A 15,612-nucleotide genomic window follows, 5' to 3' on the forward strand; every position below is an offset into this window, starting at 1 on the left:
TGCGTGTGATCTCGTCGGCCTCCTTCTCATCCATCTCTGCCAGAAGCTGAAGGGGCGCAGGGGGTAAAACGGGGTTCAGGCGGGGCCAAGGGGCAGGGTCACACAGGGGGAAGAGTGGGGTCGGAGGTTAAGCTAGGTTACCCCAAGCCTGTGCACGAGAGTAGCAGAGAATGATGGACAGAGAGGAGAGGCCTCGCAAACACGCAAGCACACTCTCCAACATACACACGCACACGCACACTCCTCTGGCCACCAGTACCGTAATAAAGACTTCCACTGACATTTCGCTCATGTCTGCAACACTGTGGTTATTCATGCACAGTGGGGCCCGTTATTGAGAGCAGATGTTGAGCTGTAATGAGCAGTGACGACCTGATGAAGAGCACAGAGCTGCACTGTGACCTGATGTGAAGGAAGATAGACGGCGAAATGGGCAAAGTGAATCAAATGCGTCTCTTGCAGGTGCAAATGGTGTCTTAAAGTCACCTGTAAGGTGCTCACAGCTCTAAATTTTAAAATGATAATGTTTAATTGTGAGCCACATTGTCAGGGAGGCATTCCTTCAGCACTACTAAGGATATTATGTAATTGATTGGCAACTTTTTTCATCTGACTTTAGCAAAAAGTCAGCTGGGATCAGCCCCTACTTACCTTTGACCCCAATGAAGGCATGTAGACAAGTGGTGGATGGATGAATTTACAATGTCATGAGAAAGTACCTGGAGTCAACCTTAAACATTTATTGACAATAATATATGTGACCTCACTCGGATAAACAACACATTCTGATTAATATTACATTTGGAGAATAAGAGTTATGAAGAAAAATCCAGCCATTTTTATTCACCTCAGGGGGGCGGTCATTTTGCCACTTGCTGTCGAGCAGTCACAGCTCACCTTTTTTTTCTGAAGCTGTGCTGTGATTAGTTGTTACCTGAGACCTGAGCAACATTGGTGTCTGTTTCAGTTGACAGCAAGAGGCAAAATGGCCGCCCCCTGAGATAAAAACGGCTGGATTTTGCTGTTCAACTCATATTCCACTTACACAATACTAACCAGAATACCACATTTAGACTAGTGGGGCTGCCTAGAACATATTATTGTGCCCCATTTGGGTTGACTTCCCCTTTAAATTCACTTTTTTTTTTTGCAGCATTTCCTCACTTGAATGTGTAAGATCATCATACCTATATAAATATCAGACAAAGCTAACCCAGTAAACATAAAAGGCAATTTAATATTGACTGTATTTATTAACGGGAACAAAAACAGTATTCAAAGATACCTAATCCTGTGTGAAAAAGTACTTGCACCACTTGCTAGACCGTGAATTGACTGTGGCTAATCACTTCTTCTTCTTTTTTTTTGTAAAGCTAAGTCACCATACCCAAGCCCGATTACATCCATATCGTTCAGTCAAGAAATGACTTCATCTCAATAAAACCTGTCTGACAAAAGGAAGTCTGCAAACACATTTCAAAAGCTGCACTAAAATGCCATGATTCAAACAAATTCAACAACCAAGGATGAAAAAAGTCAATGCCATCTGGAAAGGGATACAAAGCCATTCTGAAAGTTTGAGGACTTCAACAAACCACAGTAAGAGCCATTATCCACAAATTGGGAGTTAACAGTGGTCAACCTTCCCAAGCTTACCCCGCTTACCTCAAAAGCACAGCGACGACTCATCCAGAAGGTCACCAATGAACCCAGAACAACATTTAAAGAACTGCATGCATGGCTTGCATCATTTAAGGTCATTCATGACTCAATAATAAGAGACTGGGCAATAATGACAACCGTGGCAGAGTCTAAGCGAAAACCTTAAAAATATTTTGCGGACTGAAGAGATGAAAGTTGAACTTTTCGGATAGTGTGTGTCTGTTGTAAATGTAACAGCTGTTCGGAAAAAGTACATCATACCAACTGACAAAAATGGTGGTGGTAGTGTGATGGTGTGGGGTGTGGGCCTTCTTTGCTACAGTTCAGCAAAGAAGAGGGCCCAAAATATCTCTACAGGGCTATGGAAGGCTCATTGCCATACATATATATATATATATATATATATATATATATATAAGGTATATATATTAGTGCTGTCAAAGTTAAAGCGTTAACTAATTAATTAATCCCCCCAAAATTATCGCATAAATCATGTATTAACGCAGATAAAGCACTTTTAATTTTGACTGCAGATGATCCTTCAGATGACAATAAATAAATAAACTGAATAAACACAACTACATGCATTAAAGTTAAGCATTTAATAAATGTTTGCCAATGACATTCAGAATATTTGTTCATGTCAAACTATCGGGGTCATTTTTTATTTTTTTTTAAATTTTGCAAGTAATTAACTGATTAAAAAAAGAGAAGGATGACCATGTGCAGTGGATTTTTTTTTTGAAGACGTCCTCATAACATTAAATGTCGAAAAAATTAACACATAACAGGTGCTATTTAAATTTGTCGGGCAAGATTTTTTTGATAAGAAAGCCTTTTTAATTAGGTGATTAATCGTGATTAATCAAAATTCTAAAGTGTGATTAATCTGATTAAAAAATGTAAGAGGCACAAGAGGACCTTCCCCAAACAGTTCGCACAAAGTTGAATATACTCAACCGTCCAAAATATCTTGGTACGACATGACAAATGTATTCTACAGTCAATACAGGGTTTGCCTTGTGTTTAAATGATTTTGTGCACAGTGTATAACTTTTTTTATGCCTAATAAAAAAAATTGTGTGTTGAGTAGTGTTTCCTGCTCGTGAGTGTTTCACTGAATGCACATGAGATATTTTTTCCTTTAACTGAGGATATCCCCTTTTTTTCCCCAGTGCAACTGCAGTTTTCATAAGCAAGCTCAGCAAAGTTTGTGCAGAATTTCCTCAAACTATTGACCAACTAATGAGTTGACTTTTTAAAGTGTTTTCACTTCTGTAAAACCTGTACAAATCAATGCAATGCAATGCAATCCTTCATCATTCATCATGTGAAAAAGAAAAGGAGCTGTTTCTACTTTTGATAAATGTATTTGCAAATTGGAGTTTCTTAACTATTGTCCAAGTAAATACAGATATAATGAAGCTGTACATGATTAAAAAAAAAAAAGGAAAAAAAAGCAACCCACTATTTTGGGGAGAAGTGGCAGACTTTGTAATGGAAGGAGGTGGAGCAATATGGAGCATAAACTTTGGCCTAAATATGTGCTTGACTACAGACTAGTTTTGTGCAAATATGTATCTTATCGTAACTGTTCTCTGGAGCCATGTTGCACACTAAATGAGAAGATCTACACAAATTATAATTTATGCACATATTGTATCTGACTGCCAACCAAATATAGTGGACAATAAAAAATAGCTATGATCTTACATAGAATATAGACTTACTCATGCAAAATCTGTTGAAACAACTGTATCAAATATTCAGCAATATACCAGTAGAAATGTAACAATATATTTCATTTAATCTCACAGTAGTTTGCAAAGTTGGAAACATGCACAGCTGTTTCTAATATTTTTTATTTTTATATTAGCACATTAGATAATGATTTGAATAATGCACATTGTGACGAAGGTTTGAGTTTAATTAATTAATTTAGTGAATAAGTATTGTTTTGTACAAGTGTGGACTTTCACTACACATGATGTTTCTGCGATTGGCTGGCAAGCAGTTCAGCGTGTACCTATGGAAGTAAATCTGTGCCATCAGACTTTGAATTTGTAACACTGAATTTTTTCATCTTTGAATTTTGACACCGAATTTTTCTCACGTTGAATTTTTAACACAGAATTATTTTCCGCCTTGAATTTCTAACACTGATTTTTTTCCAGGATGGAAATTCAACTTGTTAAAAAACAACATGTCAAAAATTCAAGTGAAAAAAATATTCATTGTGAAAAAAAATCAGAACATTAAACGTGACTAAAATTTGGCGTAAAAATCCTACGTGATAAAAATTCTGTGCAACATCCGCGTATTTAAGGAGAAGCAAACGATGCCCGTCATTCAATGTCCAACCAATCAGATTTTGCTCTACTGGTCATGTGACACCGACACGGAAAAAGAATAGTGACGGCGATGCGGTGAGTATGTTTACTCCTTTTGCCTTGGTTTGTGTTCATTAAATTGAGTAATAGTTATTATTATTTGACAGTTGACACGTTGCACATTATTGAACAATAGCCACACGGTACACCTAAACTTTGATCGAAGATCTAAAAAAAAAATCTGTCTTAGAAATTCAAGGCGGAAAACAGTGTTAGAAATTCAACGTGAGAAAAATTCGGTGTAAAAATTCAAAGATGAAAAAATTCAGTGTTACAAATTCAAATTAAAATCTGATGGCACAGATTTACAGCTGGTAGAGGCTCCAGTGCCCCCCGCGACCCTTAAAGGACAAGAAAATGGATGGATGGATGATGTTTCTAACATGATGTAAGTATGTATGATTCATGATGTACTTGATTTACTATGATTCCGTGTGCATTATTATGATGCAGTGCAGTTCTACATCCCTGGAAATTGAAATGGTTAAAAAAACATATGGTAAATTACCAACACTCAAAAAGAGACCTCCACTATCTTGGACATTTTTAAACTGTTTGGATGTAAATCGTTGACCATCCATCAATACATTCTCAATATCGTCATTGTGGCTGTGGGTGATCTGGAGTCTATTCCAGCTGACTTTTTTACACCCTGGGCTGATTTCCAGCAGATCACGAACTGTATATAGGCCTATTTGCAATCGAAAGACATATTGTACTTTGAACTTGAAGCTCACACTTGTGCAGAACTTGTGCATGGAAGAAGTGTAGTGCTGATTTTACCAAGTTTGTCTATAACTGGTGTTGTGATCACACATAATGACATGAGTGGCGGTGACCCGGACGGTGGGAGGGCTGCAGCGTGGGGGAAACGTCCAATAACTGACTGCGCCTGTCAGTGTCTCTGTCCATGGTGCTGAGGGGGACACATCTACACTTGTTCACCTCCAGCATGCAGAGCACACTGACATTCCCGTAGCAAGTTAGGACAATTGTCCACTATGTGTAAAGAGAACACGTCCTGAACTGCTGTGCAATAAAAATAAATAATACATTTACCATACATTGCTCATATTAGTATCAATATAGAGTGGCAATCTATTCTGCTTCCTGACTACATTTGGCGTGCCCTTAAGCACGACACTATCCCCCAATGCAGGCCCAGTCACTCCCACATCTCTGCATGCATTTGTGTGATCTGACTCTCCATGTGATGACAATATATAGCAGATTGTAAGTACAATTTTACTTTTTAAATTTACACCGATCCATTCCACTGATACGACAACATTAATTATTACTCACAGCACATATTCCAAAAACATTTTCATCTACAGTTAATTAACTGTAAATAATATTATTCCTAACTTTTTAAAGTATTTCTTGCAAAGGCTTCCATGTGCATTTTTAACCTTCTCTAATTTATTTTTTTATTTATTTAGATCTGACAGTTGCTTTGTAGTACATGTACAGTATTTTATTTGTGATAGAAAATACAGTCGACCCCCACAATTTTCATGGTCAATATATTTACGTTGTAATGTTTTTAGTTACCTTATATTGACTCATTGAATGCTAATCAACGTCATAATATATATATAAATATATATATATATATATTAGTGCTGTTAAAGCGTTAACTAATTAATTAATCACAAAAAATGATCGCATTAATCATGTATTAACGCAGATTAAACACTATTAATTTTAACTGCAGATGATCCTTTAGCTGACAGCAGATGTTTACGTTAAAGGTAGCACAGGTTGTGTATGTGGTATGCAACAAGAATGCTTTGTTATTGTTATATAATTCATTAATTGTTCCATACCTGACCTATTGCATTGAAGTGTGGGGGTATGCTGGCAAAAACGTTTTTTTTTTTTACAGAAATATAATTTTCGGATGTGGATACAGAGATCACACTAATCCATTATTTATACAACTAAAAACTTAAAAAAATAATGAATTGATGGAGTATAACCACCTTAAAGTAATGTATAAAGCCCATCAAGAATTTTTACCCCAAAACATGCAAATGAGATAAAAAAAAATAAAAAAAAGGGAAAGTAAGTACAAATTAAGAGGAACCGATATTTTTTCCAAACCTAAACACAGAACAAAACAAGAAGAACAATTTATTTAAATTAAATGTGTCAGTTTGTGGAAAAATCTGTATTGCAAAACCAAATCATCTCAGTCTATCTGTATTTTTACAAAATGACGTTAGTAGATTGTTTTCTTCAGGTGTGGCAGCCTGGCAGGTTATTTAACATGGGTTTTTGACAGTTGCTGTCATATTTTCAGGACTAATCAGCACCGTTCCAGTTCGTTCCAGTCCCGAATTTTTTACCGGAAAGTAGTTCTGGACCGTTCCGGCCCACTTTCATCCCTGCTTATTTCCTTCATAAAATTCATCATGGTACTCATTTTATCTGTCAAGTTGGCAATGTCCCGAGATATCATATTTACTGCATTCTTCAGGTCTTCTAAGTCTTCTTCGGTTCTTTTATTATCATTTTGCTCTACTGATATGTTAAAACAAATTAGAACCACACTGACCCAGTAGAAGCGGCTTTGGATGTGACCTGGTGGCGGTTTCTGCCCCAGCCCGGCGACGGCCACCACCACGGCCCGATGGTCACGGTTTCTGCGGCCAGGCGGTGTGCCCGCTGCAGTGCAGCCCAACGATGCAGGCCGCTGCGTGGAAGCTTCTGCGGTCCAGTGGTCGAAGCTGCTGCGGCCAGGTGGTGGAAACCTCGGTGGCCCAGTGGTGGAAGCCTTTGCGACCCGGTGGCAGAAACCGTCACAGCCCGGCAATGGAAGCCGCTCTGGTTAGGTGGTGAAGGCTGCTGCGGATCGGTGGTCAGGCTGCTGTGCTGTGCTTCTTGTTAGCCATCTCTATTTCTATTTTTAAAGAGTAAAATAAAAAATTGAATTGAACTTGAATTGAATCCCCCCAATACATTTCAATGGGTATAAAATTAAAAGTGGATTTTCACCTTTTGTGGGCCGGTTGGGTCCCTATTCCCCCTGCAAATAGCAGGAGTTGACTATACAGTATGGTGAAAAAGTATTTGCCCATACTAGCAAGTCAACTTCTGAAAACCTAAAAATGATTTTGGAGTGGCCTAGTCAATGTCCAGACTTGAATCTGATTGAAATATTGTGGCATAACCGTAAAAAGTCCATTCATGCTGGAAAATCCACCCGTAAATAAAGTAATTCTGTAAGCCAGACTCTGCCAAAATATCTCCACAGAGATGTTAGAGAAAACGCTTGATTTCGGTTGTTGTTGCTGAGGTTGGCTCAACCAATTATTAGGTTTGGGGGGAGGGGGGGTGCTTTTATACACAGGGCCAGGGTACTTAAATAAATAAATAATACATAAAATCACCAATTAAAAACAAGATTTTATGGTTACTTGGGTTATCTTTGGCTGATATTCCCATTAAAAAAAAAACATTTTAAATATTAAAGTGGCAAAATTATGTAAAAAAGTAAGAATTTGAGTAAAGGCCACTGTAAATATTGTGTGACTATTGCTGTGACAGTAAATTCACTTACAGGATTACTGATCTAATATGAAAACTATTACAGTAGGCTTCATAAAGCAGATCTAATTTTTGTCTCAGGAGAATGGATGGGGAGGGGGGAGGGGGCTGGGGGCCGGGGGCCTCCTTTCTTTTCAAAACATGGTCTCAGAAGAATGGTCTCATATCCGGAGCCATGTGTCCTGATTTAAACTGTTAGAGAGGCTACTCAAATGCCTCGCGTGAGGTGAAAATGCACGCCACTCTGTCTTGCTCTTTGAGCCAGTGAGCAAGTTGAATGTATAGCTTTTTGTAAAAAATTAAATAAAAATGCCTGTACTGTAAACATCCATCTGTGTAATTCAAATGGATTGAAAACTGTATCTATAATGCACACATCAACATGAATTGAGACAACTTCTGCCTTTCTTCTGCCTTAGTTCCTGTTGTAACATCCTCTCACTCTCCTGAGATGTTAACAAAGTGAGTATGCTGGGAAGAGGAGAGCACTCACCTCAAATGCCATCCACTCACCAAATCTATGCATGAGGAGATGTCTTAAGTAAATACAAAAACAGGAAGTTATCGACTCCATCCAGCATCCGGCCTTCTGAAAGCTAAATGAGCGGCTGTAAATAAGCCGTCTCTGCAGACAGCTTCCCGGTGTATGTTTGAGTGCATGTGTGAATCAGGCAAAGAGGTTACCGCACACAGCTTGCTGCTGAGAATTTCAGCTCTTTCTGCTAATTAGACAAATATCACACATCTTTACAGAGTGGCGGTGTTAACAGGGTTCCTGGTATTATTTGCGGATGTACGTATGTGTCTTACTCACCTCAGCCACATACCATAAAACCCGGAAAGGACCAGCTTAGAGCGGATGACCTCCAACCCTAATTATGTCCATCAGCACTGTGGGACAACTCGTAGTTTGATCATCTGTGAATGAGAACATCAGCTCACTCCTTCATTTTACTTATAGAGTGTTATTTTCTCATTATTCCAGCTTACTGTTGTTAAAATTAGATGAGTGCCCTCAAGTACACTGCTTTGAACAATCCAATACACTATTAATTAATGGCAATGTGATGATTAGTTGATTTAAATTATGATGATTGAAAGGATTTAATACATAACAGAATGATCATATGCATCACAAAATTAAAAGCAATTGCTTTCCTATAGCATTGTTAAGCATAAAAAATGAATGTCAATGGTTGGATCCCAAAGCAGGAAAGCATCGGGTACGAGTCTCAAATTGAAAAAACTGAAGGAGGCACAGAAATTAACCAAAAACGCCAACTTAACAAAGCACGGTAAATCAAAATTCAATAAAAATGATCATATGAGATGAATAAATATCTGTCTAAAAATTGGGAAATTATGTTCTGCCATTTACGGTCTGTCTCTCCATGGGCGTCGCCACTGTTGAGTGACAACATATTGAGGTTGAGACGTAAAGTCTGGGTTCTTTTTTCCCCCTGACTTGCAACTCGGATCTCCGAGTTCAATTGTGCATTCCCGTGCACACTTCCTGGTATGAGGTCAAAAAAGTCTAAGAGGCTGGGGGAGCTGACTGGTAGACACAAGGGACCAGCTTGACGAGCACAGGTGGAAAGAGCAAGACAACACAAGACATAGCATGAAATAAATCGAAATACAGGCGAAGCAAAAACACAGATCATGATAATGAAATAAAAATTCATAATATGCCACAGTATTTAGTTTTAGAGTGTGTATGTTGTGACAGCAGTCAAAAATACATAAATTCACTCATTTTTTTTCTAGCGCTTGTTCTGTTGATGGTTATTCTCAAGTTGCTCCCTGGAGTGGATCCCAGACAAACAAGTTGAACCCACATAAATTACACACACAAGCTATACACGACTGCTTAAAATGATGGTGGTCACTTAATGTCTTTGCGTTTGAATCAAAACAAACATTGAAAATGGATCAAAATCTAATTTACTCTCTGTGGACAAAAATATCAAGTCCTGTAAGTTACAAAATGTTCTTTCCAGCAGTAATTTCTTGGAGACCCTTGCCACATGGGGGGTCCATCAGCATTGACCCTTCCAGTATCACAATTCCAGTTACCTCGGCCTGGTCACTGATTCACCAGAGTGGTGATAAGATCAGTCGGCTGAGCTGATAAGGCCTCTCGTGTTGAGAGCAGTGACATTCGGCCAGCCAGCATTATGAAACCCCATTCGCTTCTGCAGCAACCTGTCTGATCGATTTTGTTCTGTGCGTGTGTGTGTGTGTGTGTGTGTGTGTGCATAGGATGTGTGACATGACCATTGCTCTGTCCATCTAGCACTATAAATCTTCACTAGAACACCACTTGCACTTTAGCATGTGGAAGTCATACCAAATTTACAGCACGTGTTTGCTGGTCCTCTTTGGGTTCAAGACCACCAATTGAAAGGAACAAACGTCTTTAGAAACGACATTAAAAAAACAAACGAAGGAAGAATTGCCATGATAAGACAACAGAGTGAGTATGTACTGTATGTCTTTGATAGTTCAGTAAAAACAATCTAATTAAAAAATAGCTTTTCATATGAGAGAGCGCATTCAAGGAGATCACAGCTGGATGTTTCCAGTCGTGACCAGGAGAGGTCTGTTTCTCATTTGCAAGTTATATATAAAAAAGAAAAAGCAGGAAGATTCCCTTGACCGAAACCAAGTTGTTTCTGCTTGAACCATGATGACAAAGTTCCTCTTAAGGAAGTGGTGGCTTTCAAGCCAAATTTGAACCTTTTCCTGAACCCATCGCAGTCATTCTTGCGCTTCAACTTAACCAGAGCTTAATGACAGTCTTGTCACATTGTTAAAAAAAAAAGAAAAAAAGGTTGAAGACACTAGCTTTTGGCAGTAACATTTTCATAGTCAGCGCTAGAAATGCCTATCCTGAAAAGATAAGTTAGATTCTCATTAATATCAATTGTTAGGAGACAGCTTTATCTATTGTGATATTTCTGATCATCTCAGACGTTTTTGCACACATTACATACATCATATGATAAATCAATGAAAATACATGATTAATCGGGAATGCAGATGAAAAATAGCCTTTTGGCTAATTCTCGTATATTTACTGAAATGTTTCTTAATATGTACTGTCCCTGATACAAATCAATCAATCAAAAACAACAACAAGAACAACAACAAAACCCAAAATGTAAGTACCGGCAGTGTTACCCACAGGTCACCAGTGTGAGATTTATTTCTGTGCAGTGACCTGACAGTGTGGAATGTGAGTGCAAATGATTCTAACTCTGTGGGTTCTATTTTCCTGACAGCGACATTTAATAAAGGGTAGACTGCGCTGTTGTGGGCATGAACACAGCCGACTCCATTCAACGGAAATCAATTCCTTTTAAATGTATCACACTCACATCTCACATGGAGACCCTAAAGATGCAGCCATTGTTCTTTTTGAACGAAACGGTGGTGAATGACACAACACTAGGGTGGGTCTGGATGCATCTCCTGTCTATTTTACATGGATTCACAGGAATTATTTTCCACTTTTGTTCATTGTTGGTTCCTTGACAGAGCTGAAATAACTGATTGATTTTGTATTTACAAAGTAAATCAATGAATGCCAATGGCAAAGTAGAATTTATTATTTGTTATTTTAGTCATCTATTGTCGAAAAAGCCTCCAACCCACATGAGCTGATGCATTTATTGTGTTTTAAAGGCCAACATGAGAATACATTTTCAACTAATTATTTCTGGTACGTGCGAAAATGTCAAAAAATTAAATAAAACAAAAAATAGCATTCCATGAAAAAAAAGCACCTCCACTTGTGAAGTCTTTGATTATAAAAAAACAAAAAAACTTGTGTCACATTCTGATCCTGCCCACTGTTACGCAACTGACTGCCCCAAGGTCCCTCCCCTGTGGACCTCTGAACAAGTTTCGGAAGACTTCATTCATAAAATCAAATTTAGTTCATTGATAAAAGTCAGCAATTACATAATCTAGATGATTTTTTTTAAATAAATTTTTTTCCAAACACTGAATAATTATATCTGAGAGCAAAATCAACCCTTCAATCAAATTTGATGCTTTAATGATGACAAAATATCTGCAGCACTTTTATACACTAATCAGTTATCTGTTTATCAGCCCATCTTTAACATGAGACAAAAAATGAAATCACAAGTGCTGCATTTACATATTGCGTAAACATTTGAAAAATGTTCCTCAGTCCAGTACATGCATGCATGTAATATGACACAGTGGCATGTTTGCACAAACTGAAGGCTCATGCACACACGTTTTTCTTTGACTTTCATATGAACTAAACTTCCAGGAGGGAGCAAAAAACTTTACTTAACACAACGTGCCCTTGAGCAGATAACTCGTTTGTTTAGCTACATTTCGGACTTTAGATTCACACTGAACGAAAAAAAAAAGAAAGAAAAGAAACATTCTATCAATTAAAAAAAAAGAAGTAAATCATCACAACAAATATTTGAACTTTGACTCATGTAAATAATTCATTTAATGCAACCTCAAAATTTTTACTTTCTGTTCATTCCTTTTTTTAACGCAAATAGTCATTTCAGTTTTCCCTGAAAGTTCTTAAATGAGAAGTCAACCTCGAACTTTTCTTTAGAAAAATAACGTTCTATGCATCCCCGTTAAGCAGTAAATTCCACCCCTTTTCATCCATCTCAGGGGCAGGCATTTTGCCACTTGCTGTCGACAAAAAATGACATCAAAGTTGCTCAGGGCTCAGGTAACGACCAATCAAGGTTCACCTTTTTTTCTGAAGCTGAGCCATGATGCTTTGAAGACATTTTGACTGAACGCTACCTTACAAACACATTCTTATTCATTTTTTATTTTTTTTTATTAAATATGAATTAGCCATTTGGCTAAAGACATTGAAGGTTAAATAAAACATCTGGTCACAATGCATTTGAAGCATTTTTATTACATTAAATTTTATAGATGGTGTATTGGAAGCATGGTGGCTGACTGGTTAGGACATCATTCTCACAGTCCAGAGTTCAAACCCAAGCTCCTAGTGCTCAGCTGTCCGCCTGCATTCCAAAAACGTAGATGTTAAGGTAAATTCTCACTGAGTGGTGAAGACTTCCAAAAGTTGGTTTTCCGTCAGGGTTTGTCCAAGTTTGCAAACATTCACCTGATGGTCGCAAACAGTTTTTCTAGTCGCCTTTAACAGACACTAACAAAACAACCATTTGCTACGTTCGCAAACACTCGCAAGCCTTCATCGCTCAATGAGATACTACCTTTAGCGTCATTAGAGATTTGCCCTGTCCTTAAGTGCGGATGTGAGCGTAATGCTTGTAATGAAGATAGGCGGCATGGGAAAATATCAAATTACAACAATTTAAAATATTTACCTGAGACAACTAAAAAAGAACAACAAATTAAGAAACTAGACAAAGTGCAATTTTTGCAGAAATTGCGTGAGAATGCTGAAAAGCTGAATGCTATTAGCTTAATGCTAAAATTGGAATGCATGTGCTTATGAAGTAAATTGAAAGATACATTACTAAAGTACTAAAATGTGGTAAGCGGGGTTTGAAACCAGGTACTCCGTGGTGGAAGGCAAATGCTCTAAGCACTGAGCTAATCATGGCTAATTGCATATTTATTTTGGAAAGTGTCACCTGATGCTGAAAGCTAGAATACATTTAATAATTTCAGTGAAATTATAATGCATTTCTTGATATGGTAGTCAGTTGGTATACATGTATATCACTTAGCATAATACCCATGGATATATTTGCAATGGATAGTCAAATGTGAGATTCAAACTCATGACCTCCTGGTTACTGGACAATGCACTTTACCAACTGCGCCACTGAGCAGTATCAGACAGTTGGTAATGATGATAAGTTGTATGTATGGAAGTGGGAGTGGAAAGTGGGACTTAGAAAAATTTCTATGTCTGTCCCATTGAAAATGAATGGGGAAAATTTGATCTTTAACATTAAATTGTGCGAACACTGTAGGTCAGAGGTGCCCAAGTCCGGTCCTCAAGAGCCCCTATCCAGCCTGTTTTCCATGTGTCCCTCCTTCAACGCAGCTGCATCCAATTTTTTTTTTCAGTGCAGTGATGGTCTGGTAAATTAATGTTTTGAAAGCACTTACATTCAGGCCCAAAACGTAAGGCACAGCGAGAGGCAAGAGGAGGAACCATTAGCCTCTCAAATGCAGCCAAGACGTTTGTAGTTACAAAATTAGTAACTCAAATAGCCAGAAACTGGGGCGACTGGAATTTGCTCCCCCAAAAAAGTGTATTGACAATCCACAAAGCTTCTGGCAGAACATCCTTTGGACAGATAAGATAAAACTAGAGGTAGTAGTGAGGCAAAAGAAAAAAGCATTACCGTAAATGAAAAGAAGATTGTACATATTTTTTTTCCTTGTGTGGCATGTTACAATAAAATCTCAAACGAGCGAGGCATGCTGAAGCTAAATGTGCTGGCCAGTGTCAGAAGTCGCAGGTCATGGGTCTTCCAACAGGACAATGACCCAAACACATTAAAAGCACTCAGGAATGGTGAAGAACAAAACACTGGACTATTCCGAAATGGTGTTTGACCTGACCTGAAACATGCAGTCTTAAGAAGGCACCATACAGGTATAGACTTGAGGCAGCTTGGAGCAGTTAGCCCAAAAGATGGATGGATGGATTTAAAAGCACTGCCTTTTAAATTCAAAGACGGTATTGTATTGCTCAGTTAGAATTCGCAATATACAGTCTGATTCAGGAATGGCGAACTGGAGGTTCACGAGCCACATGATGCCTATGCCCACACTCTGAGAGGCCCTTTAATTACAAAATGAAAAATACAAAAAATACATGTTTCCTCTGCTACAGTACATGCTTGCAGTTAGCTACCCTTGGATTCACCTTTTGGCAGATTTTTTCTTCTTCATCAATATCATGGTACATTTTTGTTGTTGTTTCTTGTGTGTTTTGGGAGTTGATTTGTTATGGGAAAACTCCGTTATTGAAAAATGCCTATTGGAGGTTTATAAACGTAAAAGTTTAAATCGCAACACCCCCACCCTTCATTCTGTCAATGAGTGTCAATTATCTGGTCAGCAACAAGGTCCTGTCTGCAGCAAAGCCAGTTTTGGTCATATAAAAAGCATTCAGTGAGGAAGACCGAAAAGCATAAGCATTGAGAGAGAAAACGTGTCACTTGTTGTTTTTTCACATTCGCAGAACTTCGATGCCCTCATTCTTTGACAGAGTGTATTACAACAAAGTTTAGGGATGAAGTCATCTCTTCTATTATTACTTGCTGATATTTGAACTGTAAAAGGATCACGACAGTATGATGTCACACAGGAAATGACCTCAAATAACACAGCTTGCATAATCACCTGTGTGATGCCTCCACCTTCTCAAGGTCAAGTACGTTGAAGTCATTTTTGTAACAACACGCTGAGAACTTTTGAACAGCTCGCGTGACTCTAAAATGAGAGTGAATTTCCAAGCACTAGTAGAATTCCAAAGTGGATGTTTCATCGACCCAGCCAAAGGATTTCCATGCAGCCTGTGTCTTCTTCTTTGGCTCCCTCGAGAAGACTTTGTCTGGGTCACAGTAACCCAGAGTCCCATGGCAGTGGTACAAGCAGCAGCAGTATAACAAGTAGTAGTTTGGACACCATTACGACACCAGCAAGTATGTGTCAGAGCGGAACATTGGGAATTCATTAATGACGTTGCCGTTGATTCTACCAGCTAAAAGGGTTGAGGTGGGGGATATGCTTATGTCATCGCAAAGGCAACAATGGTGTGCTGCCATCTGCAGTTGTCACAGCTCTTTATTCTCCTCTCAAAAGCACTTTTTGAGGCAGGTGCTGTCATCTTGACTCACTCGTGCCAGGTCGTTAGTGTCTCTATTAGCTTGAGACTGATGGCGTTGGTGCTGTGCAGCCCCAATTGTAAAATGTACTTTCACATCAATCTGTGACAAATTTATATCAAACAAAAAATTCAGACAAGTGGTCAATTGACTTT

The 15,612-nt window shown here is 38.3% G+C and overlaps 1 long non-coding RNA gene across 1 annotated transcript; it reads right to left on the reverse strand.

The window, feature by feature from the left end:
* Positions 1 to 3,806: 3,806 nt before the first annotated feature.
* On the reverse strand, positions 3,807 to 15,269 carry LOC144053905 (uncharacterized). Its single transcript, XR_013294548.1, has 3 exons — positions 14,973 to 15,269; positions 8,419 to 8,522; positions 3,807 to 6,957 (listed from the first exon to the last, which is right to left on the reverse strand). It is a non-coding gene; the product is annotated as an uncharacterized LOC144053905 (long non-coding RNA).
* Positions 15,270 to 15,612: the final 343 nt, after the last annotated feature.

The sequence above is a fragment of the Vanacampus margaritifer genome, chromosome 6, assembly GCF_051991255.1.
Source record: "Vanacampus margaritifer isolate UIUO_Vmar chromosome 6, RoL_Vmar_1.0, whole genome shotgun sequence".
NCBI lineage: Eukaryota > Metazoa > Chordata > Actinopteri > Syngnathiformes > Syngnathidae > Vanacampus > Vanacampus margaritifer.